This window comes from Onthophagus taurus, chromosome 11 (genome assembly GCF_036711975.1).
Source record: "Onthophagus taurus isolate NC chromosome 11, IU_Otau_3.0, whole genome shotgun sequence".
Taxonomy (NCBI): domain Eukaryota; kingdom Metazoa; phylum Arthropoda; class Insecta; order Coleoptera; family Scarabaeidae; genus Onthophagus; species Onthophagus taurus.
In genome coordinates, this window is record NC_091976.1 from 507,329 (window position 1) to 526,050 (window position 18,722).

The window sequence follows — 18,722 nt, forward strand, 5'->3', positions numbered from 1 at the left end:
AGTGTAAAAGAACAAAAAATAAAGAAAAAAATAAAAAATCAAAAATAATTAAATTAAACTTAATTGTTTGATCGCGTTTTTCTTTTAAAACTAATTTAATACAACTGTTAATTTACACCATTATTAAAAAAGAACCACTGGCTAAAGCATAGCAGTGATCACTGCTCGAGAAATAGCAAATCAAGAGGGACATAACGTAGTTTATACTATTAACCTAGCTACTATGCGTCAAAAGTTGTAATACATTTTCCGAAGGTATTAAAACCTTATAAAATAACGAAAATAATTTTTTTTCAAAAATTATAAGCAATCGTGAAAATTTTTTCAAGTAAAAGTTATGTGAAATTATACTATAAACCCAACTGAAGAAAAAAAAAATTATAGATTTAAAAAAATAGCGAAATTAGTACTCACATCCGGTATAACCGGAAGTACAAAAAGAATGATTTCATGTCGTAATAATCCGTTTTAGCGACCTAACTATGCATTCTAAATGGTTTTCTTATATCACCAGTAATAAAGAAAAATATGGGGGTGAGAAATATATATATGGGTCCCCCTTTTGAGGGACACCCGGTATATAACAGACAGTACTCTCACTCGGTTTGGCGGGAAGATATGCGCAGCCCTCATTACGCAGGCGAGCGGCCATTAGGCTGGTTTAAATCTTGCTAATCGCCAGTGTGTCTGTGAGGTTTGTTTTTGTGCAGAGCCGTAACGACAAGTGTAAAGATTAAAATAAAATATCAAATATTATAAATAATGACGTTATTACTTATATAATATATAACTCAATAACTAATGTTTTTATCAGTTCAGAAATTTAATTGCGAATAACTTTTTTAATTTAATATTTTCGACGTTTTAAATATTTTTAATGCGGACCTGTTGCGTTTCATGCCAGAATAATGGCTTCGAGGTCATTGAAAATCAATGCGCCACATCAAATGTGCCGCCACTGACTGAGAGTACTGTCTGTTATATATACTGTGGTAATAGCTTTGCACGATTACGCTTCGAGTTATATTATATAGTAGGTAAAGCAGGGCTTTACAACAAAACGTTACATTCGGATCCACCTAATATACTGATTTATTTCCGAATTTTGTGTAGAAATTAGATTTTTAGTTAGGTTAATTTACGTTTCAACTAGTGAAAATTTCTCAAATGTCAGATTAGATGTGAAGTAGGGTGTGGGTCAAATATTGGTATGGTCTTGTTGAAAAAAAACGTTACGTTAGTTATATTCGCCAATCCTGTAGGGTTGCAATAAAATAGAAGTAGGAGTTAGAGATAAGTAGCGGTCTATATAATTAGATGCAGCACTACAATTAATTAAGTCTACTTTTAATCGCTATACCGTGGGCGTCGGGTCATATGTTAATTTTCCAATTCCAACAAAATAAAACAAATAAGTTTCAAGTTTAAAAGTTGTTTCGATTTAATATGATTTTAAATAAAAAATAAATTCTTTTTAAAAACCTTAACCGCTCGACACGATTTGAAACTCGTTCGGATCCACTTAATATACTGATTTATTTCCGAAATTTGTGTAGAAATTAGATTTTGAGTTAGGTTAATTTACGTTTAAACTAGTGAGAATTTTCCAAATGTCGGATTACATATAGAGAAGGGTGTGGGTCAAATATTGGTATGGTCTTGTTGAAAAAAGACCGTTTAAACTAGTGAGAATTTCCCAAATGTCGGATTAGATGTGGAGAAGGGTGTGGGTGAAATATTGGTATGGTCTTGTTGAAAAAAAACGTTACTAAATATACTCTATTCTTAAATTATACCTAATTAGCTTGTAATTAGCGTTAATTGATTATTAATCAGTTTTCCGACTTATATATTGTTTAATTATTTTCGATTTCGTTGCATCGAACCAGTTTCTGAAGAAGGTTGCAACATGGCATCTGAAACGTCAAACCTATTCTTAAAAGACGCACGGCAAAACCCGAAAGTTTCTAGTGTTAGTTCTAATTTTAGTTCAATTCACATCGGCCGTGAAAGCCTTCGTACTTATATTAAGGATAATTGTTAATTGAAAAAGATACGATTTTTTAACAAAATGTGTTTATTTTATAATTAGATAATTTTGGGCAAAGTAATCAATACAAAGTAGTTTTTAGACTATTTTTCTTAAGTAGTCTATAGTAAACTATTGATTTAAGTTCAAAATCCGACAATGAGGTATATTGCTGGCTCGTAGCCTAGTGCATCTCTCTTGAGGTACAAGTATTTTGGGGGACGGTCTAAATAGTCACCGAAATATTGCGCTTTTGGTTCTTCAATAACGATCCATATCAAGTTGCTTAAATTTTCAGCAACTGCATTTTGTATAAGTTTGATATAATCACCAGTTGGGTTATTTTCGTACATGTCAGTAATGATACTCTTAACGTCCCTTTCTAGGTCTTCATCCATGTTAGAGTCTAGAACAGTAATCTGAAATACATAATTTATAATTTTAAGCAATATAAACATTAAAACGAATCTTACTGTGCCAAACAAAAAGTATAATACAAATACTAAATAACTATATTAAATGTATATGGTAAAAGCAACGAAATGAAACTTACCACTCTAGCATTTTCATAGGTACCAACAGGGGTTGCATTACTGCTACCAATTAATAATTGAACCAAGCCGTAAGCTACAAGAATCCAAACTTTCATCGTGATTTTGTTACCGTTACTGTAGTATAGACATAAACTATCAAATTTAAAGCGTACAGTTTGCACGATTGATATTTATACGTTTGCATTTTTTACAAATTTTATCAAAATCAAACACTTTATTTTTTTGTCGTATTTTTACATCTGTATTATTCGTATCGTCGTCTTTATTGGGTATTTACAAGTGGTCGTTGCGCTATCGAGATTAGTTAAAAATGCTGTTGCCGATAACTATCACACACCATCGTTTGGTTTTTTACAGTCTGCTAGTTCTTTTTATACCAAAAAAGAAAGAAGATGTTTAGGACAAATACTATGACGACGAAGACAAAGATGCTAAAGATGATAACAGTACTGCGTTATCATCTGCGTACTGCATTACTGCATCTGCGTCTACTGCCTAGTTTCACCTTTCCGCGGCTTTCCTACTGGCCGTTTTTCTTGCATTCCACTGTTCATTTTGGTACAGGCTTTATTAGCAAGATCGACGCCCCTTTTAGTTTCCGAATCTTGCTTTCCATCGCTAGTAAGATTCATGCCCAGGCAGCACAAACGTTTTATGTTATCATCAGTTATTATTGTATAGGAATCCCATTATATATAGTCCCATTATATTGATGTCATCCGCGTGCCTTCTGATTTCCTTATCATGTCTTCTTATGCCAGATTGAAGAAGGTCTAGCACCCGTTATTGTCATTTTGGTAAGCACTTTGGTGTCACTTTTGGTTTACCATCTGTTACTTAATTTTTCTGAAATGCGCTGATTCAAACACACTTCTTTTATTGTATTTAAATTATTCTTTATTTTATTTATTTTCCACTTGTTTATAATTAGTTGATTGAGATATTTAACAGTTTGTGAAATTTGCGAAGTTTTGCTATATTATATACAGGGTGTATCTGAATGATTGCAACAAACTTCAAGGGGTGATTCTTTAGTGAATTTTAAGCGTACTTTCATATATGAACCATGGGCGACTTCGGCTCCCCTAAGGAGCTACACCCCTCCAAAAATGGCGGAAAATTTTAGTTTAATTTCTTTTTCTCGAAAACCATAAACGCTGAATGAATTTTTAATGAAAAACCCTTAGTAGGCTTTGCAATCTTTGTCAGACATCCAAAAATATTTTTGATTATGACTCAGATGTATTAGAGAAATATTTCATATTATATAAAACGAACAGAGTAATAAATTTAACCAAAAAACAGATTCCAAACAATATTATTAATCTATTATCATTGGGTGATAATTTCAGTTTTCTTACATTTGGTTTCAAGAAATCGTTCCATAAAGATATAATTCATCTCATTGCAGACGTTGAAAAGATTTTTACCACCATTAATACAGTGGAAAATCACATAAATGTTACAAGAAATAAAATTGTCAACGAAATTACCAATTTTTTATATAAGCAAAAGAATTTACATTGGCAATCAAATTTGCAGGCACAAATTTGCAGGGACATTATAATTTAAAAAAAAATCCTATTAAATAACAAAGACTTGATAGTTATTAAAGCAGATAAGACTAAACAATTGGTTATCCTGAATAAACAGTCGTATAACGAAAGAATTGCTAATTTGCTAAATGATAATAAAACGTATAGAACGAATAGGTCAGATCCAGTACCTCCGTTGGTTGATAAAATTAACGATTACCTAAGAAGACTTGAAAAAATGAATTACATTGTAGATAAACCCCTGAAATTAAAATTGGCACCAACACATTTCATAACACCGAGAATTCATGGATTAATTAAAATTCATAAACAAGACAAGCCATTGAGACCAATTGTTAATAATATTAATGGACCCACATACGCATTATCAAAATTTCTCAATAGTTCTTTGAATAACCTGAACTCAATGAATGATTACGACATCAAAAATTCATTAGAGTTAAAAGAAAAGTTAAAATCATTACATCTGGATAATCACATTAAATATGATATTGTAAGCTTTTATGTACAGTCCTTATTCACAAACATACCTTTACAAAAAATGATAGAATTAGTAGAAACAAACTGGGAACATATAGAAGATCACACTGTAATTAAAAATAAAAAATTGTTTATTGAAGGAATTAAACTTTGCACGTTTAATAACTATTTCAAACAGCATAATAACTATTACAGACAAATTTACGGTCTTCCAATGGGGTCCAGTTTGAGCGTGAATATTGAGTGGTATAGTGTTGAACGATTTAATAACAACACAATTAAAAACAACCAAAATAAAACCGATACTAATTGCTAAGTACTACATAGACGATCTGTTACTAATCTTACCCAAGAATGAATATCCAAAACTATTGGACACATTCAACAGTTACAATGATCGATTGAAATTTACAGTAGAAACGCCCGATAATGATAAATTACCCTTTTTGGATATAGTTCTGGTAATGAATCGAAACAACAACTCAATTGCAACGAAATGGTATAAAAAAGAAATTGCTAGCAATAGATTGTTAAATTTTCATAGCAATCACCCTAAGTCCCAAATCATTAATACCATGAACAATTACATAAAAAGAGCTATCTCAGTTACAGACAATGCCTTCTTAAAAGAAATAAGAAAACAATTATATAACATTTTATTAGAAAATTTCTACCCTAAAAGATTAGTCAATGATGCTTGGTATAGAATTAAAAATTCTATTGACAATGATAATCAAGATAACAATACAACTTCTCACATATCGAGACCTACAGAACAATATAAAAAAGAATATTTTTTAAGAAGTAAAACAAAAGAAAAAACAGAAGGGCAATCATTAATTACACAATATTTCGATAAACATAATCAGAAGAATGATAGTGAACAAGATAATAGAAATATAAATGACGAAACTAATAAAATAACAAATTTGAACAAGTTTTGTAAGATTAAATACATACCGTCATTAACGAATAAAATAACTTCAGTATTCAGAGATCATGATTTTAAAGAAATTAAATTTGCAAAATACAATGATAATAAAATAAACACATTGATTTCAAATATGAAGGATAAAATTAAGATGATAGACAAAGTCAATACCGTTTACAAATTAAATTGTATGAATTGTGATAAAGTTTATATTGGAGAATCAAAACAACACCTGAAAAAACGAATTCAACAACATCAATATGACTCAAAACAGATCAAAATAAATAATAAAACAGCATTGTGTCAACATTCTGTACTATTAAACCACAAATTTGACTTTGAAAACCCCAGGATTCTCAATACAAATAAAAATACCTTAATAAGGAAAAATTTAGAATCAATTTATATAACAAAAAATATCAATCACGCAGTCAATTTCAAAACCGATGTTGGGAAAATTGGAGCGCATTACGCGAATATCTTAGATAGATTAAATATATAAAGCGAGATAGATAGAAGACGTTTGGGAGTGGTAGAAAGGAAGAACGAATTCCAGCTTTTGGGTAGTACAATTAACCTTGAAACTCCGTACAATGGTATTTCAAAACAGTTGTACAATGTGACGCACATACATATATGCAAAGTAATTTTAAAATATTGTTTTTTAAATTATCATATCAAGATTAGAGGTAAACTTTTTTTTTTTTTTTAACATTCGACACCGATTAATTTTATATAATATTACGAGTGACTATTTGTAGACTGAAGATGGGAGGTGTTCCCGAAACGTCTCAGATTGATTAATTTATAACAATTACGGAGGAAAAGTGGTCTTTTTTTTAAAAAAAAAACCTTTGTCAGAAATATTTTTGATGTTTAAATGTCAGTGGTTTTCTTACTATTATTATTATTTTATTTAAAATTTTGAGCCTAAATGCCATAGAACTTTATTCTAAAATTAATTTGAAAAACAATAATAATAGTAAGAAAAACATTGACATTTAAACGTCAAAAATATTTCTGATAAAGATTGGAAAGCCCACTAAGATTTTTTCATTAAAAATTCATTCCAACTTTTGATCAACAACCTCGTTGTTTAACGGGCAGTGTTTGCTTTATTATTCTTTTTCTCAAAAATTAGTCGTTTTTGAGAAAATTTTAGAGAGACAAAAAAGTTTTAGGATACTTTCATCTAGCTATGTAAAATTTTTCTAATGTATTTATCATCTGCATACAAAAAATTTAAGCAAAAATGTAAAGGGGGTGGTTACGTTTAGTAGTTTAGAAGGGTAGGATGAAAGTACAAATAGGGTCAAACCATGCCCTATTATGAGTTAAACATATTCCCCAAATTTCAGTTTCCTAGCGTTTATGGTTTTTGAGAAAAAAAAAATTCAACCAAAATTTTCCGCCATTTTTGGAGGGGCGTAGCTCCCCAGGGGGGGCGAAGTCGCCGATGGTTCATATATGAAAGTACCCTTAAAATTCACTAAAGAATCACCCCTCGAAGTTTGTTGCAGTCATTGAGATACACCCTGTATATGACTGGTATGACGAAAAATATCGAAAGACGTACTCAATTTTGAGCGCACAGGCTCTTTTAACCTTTTTGGGAACACAAAAAGTGGTTCTCTATTTAACCAAAATTGAAAATAAAATTGAGTACTTTATGCAACTCAAACTGCTATTAGTTTTAAACCCTAAAACTGATAATTTGATAATAAATTGAAATAAATCTTAACACCATCTTTGCCAGTACTCCCAATTCATGCAACATATAGTACAATTGTTCTTGGGTAATCGAATCGGAAGAAAGGTATTATTAGTCTTATTTAGCACTTGCTTAATAGTAAACAGTTCATCCGTGGTCAACTTTCTCACTCTAAAATTAGCCCCAATTATGATTTCGGTAACGGGTTCAAAACGCTTAAGTTTGTTTATACTCCCTGGTAATCCGTTCTTGATTTGAGGAGAATGCCATCGGATTTTGTTGTTTCTTAGAAGTTCAAGTGGGGTTCTTACTTTTGTTACTGTTTTGAATGCTTTTATTACCATCTAGGTCCTCCTCGTTCACGGTTCCCCTTTAACTCTTCTTCGGTCACTACTTTGCCCTTCTTTATCTTTAATACTTTGTACATTTTATCTCTTTTCTGTACTTAATGATTTCAGTATTCGATGGAATAGTTCCAGGCTTTCTGTGCAACTTTTTCCATTGTTCATTTTTGACAACAGTTACCGTTTCCTTTACCTTCTTCTTTTCTTTTTGGTAATTATTGTAACTTTCTTGAGTTTTTTGTCAGATACTTCTTCCATAACCTCATTCTTCATCGTTATATGTTTTTTTATCTCTTCTTTCCACCATGATGCATGATGCTATATATACTCTATGTTTCCATTTTTCATGTGATTTGTGTTACTGTCCACTTTCCTATTCATAAATTGCACAAATTTGTTCGTTGTATTTTCCATTTCCGTGTGTAATTTTATTGTTTGTATATTTATATTTGAATTTCTTCTTGTACGCGTTTTCTATCAGCACGTAATCTATTATTGATTTTTGGTTTCTGCTTTATACACTCTCAGTTCTTGACAATAGTCAAATAATCAAAAAGCTGTAACTAAAACTGTTTAACCATAGATCAAAGCTTCTCAGAACCACAGAGATGAAAACTGTTAACAATAAATTAATGTTGTACCCAAATTCATCGTCGAAAATTCAAAACCAAAATAATAGAAGATAAAGCATATCTTTCGAGTAAAAACGTTATTCTTCTATCTTCAGACACCACGTCAATTATATTGAGAATATTTCAATTAACAAATAGTAACAAATATGTCAGGCTGTTACAACGTGGTTCCTGCAATTTATTCATTCTTCTTGTTTTTAAAAAAACTTACATATAATTTCTGCCAGCATTAACATTATCTCATGTTGAATTTCGTAGTAGGTTATTTTTGTGTTTAACGATACCTCCGATGATCGATACATGTCACGTTGATTTAAAATTGAGAAATAAAACCAGTAGTAAAACACTTCTTTTGGATTTTATTTAATCGTCGCACTGGTTAAAATTATGGATTTACATATTCAACAATCATTATAGGAATGCCGATTCCAGGACGGAAGTCAAGCGCAGTAAAGACTTTTTGATGGAAAAATATGTTGATATAAGTGAATTTCTTTTTTATATTCGCTGCGAAACATTTCATTGTCGAGATTGGACCTTTACGGATAATAAATATCTATGGAAATGGTACGCCGGTAAAGACAATGTAATTCGCTTCGATTGTTATTGTACACATGACGAATAGGCCTATCATCGGCGGTATCATATATCCGGTCCGTAGTTCTTCAGAAGCGATTCAGAAGGCGAGGCCATCACCATCAAAGGCGAGCGCTACAGATAAACAATGACGTGGACAACATATGGTATGTACAGGGTGGGCAAATTTGGGTGTTATTATAGGCTATCTCAGAAACTATAAGAGATACAAAAAAAGTAGGTGCCATGTCCCGGTCTCTTTTTCCGAGACTAATCCAATCCCGTAAACACCAAATCTCTCTAAACTGGGAGCGGACTTTCCATGTTTGAATGGGGATATGAAGACTTATGTATCATGTTCAAAGCGGACACCAAATTTAATTTTATCGTTTTATTTAAAGAAAATAACGCTTATTTTTCGCAGAAACATCATGCGTGCGATACATCATTGGAAAGCTAAAAATATACTCTTTTCAGTAACATCATAATAAAGTATAGTTTGTATTTAAAAAAATACAACTTTATGTTATATCTCAAAAATTATCAGCTATGTTAAAAATTTTTCAACGGCAGTATTTTCTACTGAAAAAAGTGTCTTAAGAATGCATTAACCCCATTTCTCTAATTTGAAAAATAAACGAAATATGAGCATTTTTTGAAATCACGAAAATTTGACTTTTTGGCTATAGCTTAAAAACAAAAGAAGATAGAGGTTTGATGTTTGCGGGATTGAATTAGTTGAATAGAGTTACTTTTTTCGTATCTCTTATAGTTTCTAAGATAGCCTATAATAACACCCAAATTTGCCCACCCTGTACGTGCCAATGGATATTTTGTATAAACGATTTGAGGGTGTTAAGATTGTGCGATTTAATCGCTTTAGGTTTTTTTTCTTGTGGTCTTGTCGTTCACACCAACAGCTTGTTTAATTCCATTTCAGCATCGACTCATTCCTATTGGAACACCCGTTAGTAGTGGTATCGTTGTTCTAGTTTTTAAGAGACATTGCGCTGTTCCTTTTCTAACCAGTAGTACCATTTTATTTTAAAAACTTTTATTGGAGGAAACATTTAGTTAATATAAAAAGAAGTAGTAGGAAAAAACCAAACGACGGTTTTCAATTTTGTTAATGGGTAAATATCAAATGTCAATATATATTTTTGTGTGATAGTTATCGGTAACATCACTTTTAACTTAAATTAATAGCGTAACGGCCACTTGTAATTACCTAATAAAGACGACCGTATGTAATAATACGAATGGAAAAATACGACAAATTCGGCAATCATGAGGAGATTGGATTCTTGTATCTTTGCTGGAGGCCTGGAGGTGATCATTTTCAACAGTTATTGTAGATTAGGAAGCTTTTTGTAGTTTTGTGTCCGCAGAACGTGCTTAGCAAAAACAGGGAGTTGTCCTTTTTGAGTTCTTTATTATTATCTTCTTAACTTTAACACAGTCTTACATTCACTTATTCTCCTTTTGATTCATTTTTTACTACTACTCTTTTTTACCGACTTAAAAGTACTTCTTTTTTATTTATTCTAATTTACCATTGATACCATAGATGGCGGCACTTGTACATAAACTTCAAGGTCTATAGAACATAAGGTTATCCAATACCGATTCTCCTCTTCTAAGAGGCAAGGTGGGTTAGTGACGTAGCTGGTTCTATGAACAACACAACACGATGCGAGGTTTAAATATTTTATACAGACTGTACCATAGTATAAGCACGTATAGGCTATCTTTTATTCTGACTGTATCGAACCAGTGACGTCAATCTGCGGGGTAATAATCGATACTACAGAGGCATAGGGAATGAGGCAACCTTGCATAAACTTCAACACTTATATTTGTAATTTTCACTAATAAAATGTTGTTGAATTCTTTATTGATTCTGTAACTTCGAAGCAAACTGGTTTTTCAAAAATTATCAAAGGTTAAAATATTCTTAGAATAGTTCAAAGAATAACCCCTTGAATTTTTGCCGTATGTTTAATCAACACCCAGTATATGTTTATGTTTTTTATAAAGTTTATCGAAACATAGAAATCTAACAGTTTTTTTTCGTATTTTCACATCCGTATTATTGCGTAAGGTCATCTTTATCGGGTAATTACAAGTGGTCGTTACACTTTCAATTTTAGTTAAGTGATGTTGCTGATAACTATCACACAAAAATATATATTGACATTTGATATCACCCACTAATTGAAAACCCTCGTTTGGTTCTTTTTTACTAGTTCTTTTTATATAAACTAAGTGTTCCCTCGAAACAAAGTTTTTAAAATAAAATGGCACTAGTGATTAGAAAACGAACAATGCAATTTCTCTTAAAAACTAGAACAACGATACTACTACTAACGGGTGTTGCACTAGGATCAATCTTTCCATCTCAAATCCAAATCATATTCCTCAAAAAGAGGAATATGTAGCATGCTGTGTACAGGATATTCTAATTGTCAATTCAAATTTCTATTTTCAAGTGTTACGGTGTTACCAACTGCTGCATACCTGTTTCCCTACATTGTTAAAATTAATTTTATTTTTGTTAAAAAAAAGGATAAACACGCAAATTACAAAAAATTGTAAAAACTATTATTTGGCTTATTCTATTTTTGATTAAAATTGATTAGCCCCATATTTTATTTATTTTTGATTCCGAGGCTTAGTTGTCCCAAAAAAAATATTTAGGTTTGAAAAATCCACGGGGAATTTAACTACGTCATCAAATTTCTCGCGTCTAAAATAAGCTTATAAAAATCATTGTTTATAGAGTATATTAATTATTATAGAGTATATATTCTCTATAAACAAAGTAAAAATCCATAAAAATTGAGAGAACGAGACAGTGCTACTAATCTTATACGCTAGAAGAAGACAAGAAAGAACATATCTCGCAGCTTATACTCAAGAACAAACGAAAATCCAATAAAAATTTAAATACTTGTCTTTTAATTTGAGATAAATTAATGATCGAAAAAAGAATCTAGAGATAAATTATTTCATCTATCTTGGATAGAAATCGATCTTTGCTGCTGATAAAATTACTTTATATACAACTATTGAATTATCTATTCATTATACATTTGATTTTTGACGGGTAATGACACGCATTGACAAAGTGTTGAATAATGAAGCCATTATTCCACAGTTCTGACACGGCCTACTAATCAAAAAATAAAATACTATCAGAAATGACAGTTTTTTTATATTGAGGTTATGTCTGAAATGTCTATCAAATTTATTTTTTTTCTTTTTTTTAATTTTTTTTTCAAAATTAAATAGTTGTAGATAAAGTATAGTGTATTCAACTTGCGTATAATGGATGTTACCCATTCAGATTACAACTTGCAACTACAACTTCATCTTCGTGGGTAACAGCCGCCATTATACGCTTGTTGAATAATATATTATTATCTATTATATTTGGGATGCAAAAGCCTAGTTCTGAACAAAAATAAAAAATTGCTAAAACAAGAAATTGATAATAATAATAATAAAAATTAACAAAAAAATCATCAAAACAATTTCAAGATTTATATGGGTTTATAAAGAGGAATGCTATTATCGGATTCAAAAGTTTTTGCCCCTCACTTTGAACGCGAATAACAAAAAAACTACTCCGTAGAAAATTGTTGGATGCGAAATTTAATTCTTTATAATTAAAGTTCGGATTTTTATGCAGTCAAATTGTAGGAAATATGTACATAAATATGCAAGCTTTTTATTGGAAATATGCAAAAAATATGCAAAAATATGTAGAAATATACAAAAGTAATAATTAATAAACATTTTTTAATAAGTATAATATATTCATATAATAAATAAAATAAATGTAGTACAATATTTAGACGGTTTTAACATAATAACAGATCCACAAACGAAATGAAACGAATACATCTAATAACGAATTTACAAATAAAACTAACCTAACAAGTACTACTATTTCCCACTATTGGAAATTATTACTATTAATTATTTTTATTAATAACAGAGTGCCATCGTATAACTAAATGTTTGTTCAAATTTTATTTAGTTTATTATAGCTTTATCTAGAAAAGTCTATGAGAAATACAATTTCGTTGTCTTCAAACCATTGGTAACTTCGCCGAAAACTCTAATTTTTAAGGAAAAGTATTCCCAGTAACCAGTACAAGTAGCGCTATAAGTTATTTTTACTCCAAGTAATAAGTAACAAGTATTTTTAAAAAGGTATTTGGAGTAATAAGTAATTTTATTTGAAACTAAAATTTCAAATACCCAGTACAAAGTAATTACAACCCTTGAAAGTACAAGGTGGTTCAAATTCGATGTTCGAATAGGCTAACTCGGAAACTTGAGCTTACATATCATGATCTCGTTTTTCGAGAAAGTGCTAATGTCGAAAACCTCATAGCGCTATCGTCTTTTGTTTTTCCCCTAGAGGCCAAAATTGAAAATATCGTAAAACCAGCAAGTGGAATTATCTTCGTTATTATTCTAGGTGGAGTATTATAACTCAGACATTATATGGACACTCTTTTACAGAGAATTTGATTACGTAGTCAAAAAAATGTTTTCGGTTTTAGATTTTGAGATATCATGACAATTTTAATTTTTTTAAATGAAAACAACCGCTGATTATCCGCTTATTAAATGCGTTATTTTTTTCTGATTACAAAAATATAGGGTTCGACAGGTCTATTTCTTATTGTTTTAGAATAAAGCTAAAAATAAACTTTTTTATAAAAAAATATATGAGCGCCATCTATCAATAATTTATTAAGTCATTTTATAATAATATTAAATATTAATAAAAAATGTGAAATAATGCAATCTATCCCAACTTTTGTGTAAAACATATATAAATTAAATAGTTTAACAAATGCATTTCAAATATCAGAAATATGTTTTTTTAATTTTTAGTTATAGTACCGTAATTTACAGGAAACTGTAAATTTAATTTCGTCGACGACACTAGATGGAAATTTTATAAAAAAAGTTTATTTTTAGCTTTATTCTGAAACAATAAAAAATAGACCTGTCGAACTATATTTTTGTAATCACCAAAAAGAAACGAATTTAATAAGGGGAATTTAATAATTAAATAATCAGTGGTTGTTTCCATTTAAAAAAACGAAATGTCATGATATTTCAAAATTTAAAACCGCAAAATTTTTTTTGACTACGTCATCAAATTCTCTGTAATAAAGTGTCCATATTTTTATTTATTTATTTATTTTATTTACATACAGTTGAGCACGGAAACGGGACGAACCCAAAGCATCGTGCCTCAAACATAACAACAGAATATATAAGTTATAAGCCGAGAACAAAGGAAATATAAAAGAAATAATGAGCAGATTCTTTTATAATCGCCGTAATAAATTAATGCGCTCAACTAGAGATAATTTATTCTAGTATCAATACACATTGTATTAGATTCAGTGTAACTTTTTGTAAGCAAGTTCAAATAAATAAGTAAAGTTTGTGTATGTCGATTTATTTGTTTTTAGTACAGTGGATTTATTAAGTACAGTGTTGGGCCAAGCACACTTCCTTGAGGAACTCTGGCTCGTGTTTCATGTAGTAGTGAATAAGAGTTATCGTATTTTACTCTAAATACGTCTAACTAACTATTTGTCTAGTTTGTAATTTAAACCATCTAACCAGACTTTGTCGAAAGCTTGCGCAACATCCAAAAATACGGCGGAGCAGACTTTATTTTCTTCCATTGCTATTTCGATAGTATTCGTTATTCTATGCACTTGGTCTATTGTTACATGTTTATTCCGAAACTCAAATTGATGTGTTGGTATTAGGGCTTTTTCTTCTATGACAAGTTTTAGTCTTTTTAATAGTAATTTTTCAAGCAGTTTGATAGTAAGGGTAATAATGAGATTGGCCTATATGATGTAACATCTGTGGGGGGTTCATCAGGTTTAGGTATCATTATTATTTCAGCAACTTTCCATATACTTGGGAAGTATTTCTGTTTAAAAGCAGCATTAATTATGTGTAATAGTTTTGCAATCGCCCGTTTTGGTAGATGTTTCAACGTTTCTCCATTAATTAGGTCATAACCTACTGATTTCTTTATATTTAGTTTTTCTATTTCATGATACAGTTCTTTCATTCTTACACATGGTATATTACTCTGCTGATCATTTAGAATTATGCTAGGAACACTATTTAGCATAGTTGTTGGACTGTCTGATGTAAAAGTTTCTTTCAGATGTTCAGCAAACAAATTAACTTTTTCTTGATTGCTCTTAGAACAAATTTCCATTACCATTTCGAATTGGAGGTGTATGTGTTTTTGAAACTTTAAGCTTTCTTGTTGCCTTCCACAGAGAATAATCAGTACTGGCATCGTCAGTAAGGTCTTTTAAGTAATTTTGAATATTACTATCTTGAACTAAAATTAGAACTAAAACTAGAACTATCACTAGAACTAATACTAGAACTAACACTAGAAACTTTCGGGTTTAACCTTTTTCGGGTAAACCTTTTCTTAAAAGACGCACAGCAAAACCCGAAAGTTTCTAGTGTTACTTATAATATTAGTTCTAGTGATAGTTCTAGTTTTAGTTCTAATTTCAGTTCAATTCACACCGGCCGTGAAAGCCTTCGTACTTATACAGGGTCATCCACGACGAACGCCCATTAAAACTAAACAGGATTCTGGCCAAAATAAAAATTTGAAAATTTAGATTTAAGTATTATCAATTGCGTTGCGATGGTTCAGGATCTTTTTTGATTGAAACATGATGTAAGAATAAATGTTTATTAAAATATGATTACATTAATGTATTGATTGCTACTACTCATCCTTCGCAATCATGACCGCTTTTTAATAACGAAAAGTGATTACGTTACATTGTGATCGATTACGAAGAATTTGCAATAGCGCACAAAAGAATACTTAACCTACTTAACAATTAAATTAATATATTATTTATAATTAATTACTACACTACAGCGTTCTCTTCGACTAAAATATTTTCAGATTTCCAGCACTTCCGGTTATACTTCCGGAAGTCGCCACCTACTTTATTTTTTTAAATGCAACACCCTGTATATTTTTATATATTTGGATTTGTCTGTTTTCAAGGTTTATGAATAACTTTACTTTTTGCAATTTGATTCGGCCGTTCTCGAGTTATTCGAATTTTTCTTGAAAAATTTGCTTCAGCAGACATTTGTTCAAAAAATCAGAGAACACTCGATTTTTGGGATATCAATTTAGGATTCAGAACATGCTTAAGTAACATGATGCAGTATGTGTTGGTAAAAATTGTAGACTTGTGATGTTTGATGCCAGCTTTTTAACTAAAATATTTTCAAGTTCCGGATACTTGTTACACCGGAAGAGGTGACAATTTTCATATTTCAAATGGAGCACCCTGTATTTTATTACATTTTTGATATTTTTGTTCAATTTTAGACAACTTTTATGTTACATACAACACTATACCTAAGTTGAGTCATTTTTGAGATTTAAATTTTTTGTTATCAAAAAATAAATCATCTACTTTGACCGCTGGAAAAATGTTGTGGTGTTTATGTATTATCGGAGGATCAATAAGGAAAAAATAAACAGTTTGACATTTGCTAAAGCTATGGTTTATTTCTGTTGGTGTGAAGACTAGGTTACTTTTTGTAGTGATCTGTTCCCAAACAATGACACGTTTTGGATTTAGTAATGAAAATTATTTGAATCTGATAATAATTTATAGAGAGTGCAACCAAAGCCGACACGCACGCGCAATTATTTAGTTACACTCTCCATAAATTATTATCAGATTCAAGTAATCCTCATTACTAAATTCCAAACGTGGCATTTCTTGAGAACAAATCACTACAAAAAGTAATCTACTCATCACACCAACAAAAATAAATCATAGCTTCCATCACAAGTGTGGAAATTTTCAACCCCTCATTTCATTTGATTATTCACTAGGCCATACTAGGTATTCATGGAACACTATGTTAAATATCGATATGATGTGTGCATTTTTCAAAGAACCCTAATTATCTCCGAAACTATAAATGTTAGGTATAGGACATATGGGATATAAAAGATGTAAAATGAGACACCGAAGACGACTAAATATAAAATATGGGGGGGTGCCATTTAAAAAAATGAAGTTATGGTACTTCCAAGTTTCAAAAAGTTAACGTGCCATAGTAAAGTGACCAAACGTTCTAGACAGGCGTACTGGGCACCAAAACATACTCCATCATGTTGCTTAAGCTTGTTCTGAATCCTAAATTGATATCCCAAAAATCGAATGTTCTCTGATTTTTTTAACAAATGTCTGCAGCAGCAGATTTTTCTAGAAAAATTCGAATAACTCGAGAACAGCCGAATCAAATTGCAATTACTATTTTGTATCAAAAATAACTATAAATGGCTATTATTGTTTTTTTTTTTCGAGTTAATTACAAGTTTAATAGAAAGTGCGCCACCTCTGGAGAATATTATCAATTAAAAACAGATAATGATGATATCCGATCGCCACCGGATATATCAATATTGTGGATTCCTTTTGCGAAGACGGTAACAGCGATGGCCACCGCTTCTCACAAATAGATAGCGCTGATTGTTTAAATTTTCATATATTTATATCAACTTAATACGTTTATAATATAAATTATATACAGTTGAGTTTTTTCCATGTTTAGTATGGAGATCTCGAAAACTAGCGGAGATAGAGAGACGATTAAATAGGGAAAGAATTGCAGTTTCATGAACTCAATTTAATGAGCTTTTTGTTTTTTAGATGTAATGCATGGCTAGATATCTAACTATAACTAGATATCTCGAAAAAAACCGTTTTTTCGTTATATCGTTCGATACCTATGGCTCCGCTATTATTGATTTTAGGAAAAATGTGTAAAGGAAAAATTTGTAGGGTATTACATGTTTAATAAAGCAGTCTAACTGATTTTTTTATTTAAGCAATAATTTTTGAGTTATGACACAAACTTGTAATTTTTCTAATGGTAGAAAAGGCCTTTTCTCAACGATTCTAATGATATACCACTTGACACAGATATTTTTATTAATAAATAACTTATAGCCATTTATTCTTTTAATTAGAAAACTATTCAGGTAGTATGCTATGGAAACAGTTGATAGATACGTTTGGTTATGACAGCTTAAGGCAAACGTATGTGTCGTTTAGTTGCTAATTAACGTTGATTGAGGTTTTGTAAATTATAATCAATATGAATTTTTCTAAACAATAAAAGCGTGATATCATTAAGTGTTACATTTTATGCTATAAAAATGCAATACATGCTGCAGAAAAACATTTTGATCGTCGCCAGCCTTCTCTTCACCCTACAAATTTTTCTTTTACACATTTTTCCTAAAATAAATAATAGCGGAGCCATAGGTATCTAACGATATAACAAAAAAGCGGTTTTTTCGAGATATCTAGTTAGTCATGCATTTTATCAAAAAAACAAAAAGCTCATTAAATTAAGTTCATAAAACTGCAATTTTGCGCTAGTTTTCAAGATTTCTATACTAAACATGGAAAAAAACTCACCCTGTAGATATTATAGATAGATATTATATTATATTAATATCCGGATTTCTTTGAATACAGAAGCAATAAAAAATGTGAATTTAACGCCAATAAAACTACTACTATATGAAATTTTGTTTAAAATTCTACTAAAATTATTTAAATGAAATTGAAAATTAAAAAAATAAATTAAACAACAGATTGTTTAAATAATTTGAATTATGAAAACTTAATAATAGCTAAGGGAAATAGGAATCTGCTTTGTTGTGAAGATCGTCATCAATGTTACTGTAAAAACAAAAAAAAAAAACATTTCTTTACAAATAAAAAAAAATCATTTGTATCTCTAAAATAAATAAGATGAAAGGGATAAGAAAAAGGAAAA

The 18,722-nt window shown here is 30.3% G+C and overlaps 1 long non-coding RNA gene across 1 annotated transcript; it reads right to left on the reverse strand.

Annotated features, from left to right (window-relative positions):
• Nucleotides 1-2,374: 2,374 nt before the first annotated feature.
• On the reverse strand, nt 2,375-3,496 carry LOC111421003 (uncharacterized). The gene is made up of 2 exons (XR_011641913.1): nt 2,583-3,496; nt 2,375-2,448 (listed from the first exon to the last, which is right to left on the reverse strand). It is a non-coding gene; the product is annotated as an uncharacterized lncRNA (long non-coding RNA).
• Between the last annotated feature and the right edge of the window lie 15,226 nt (nt 3,497-18,722).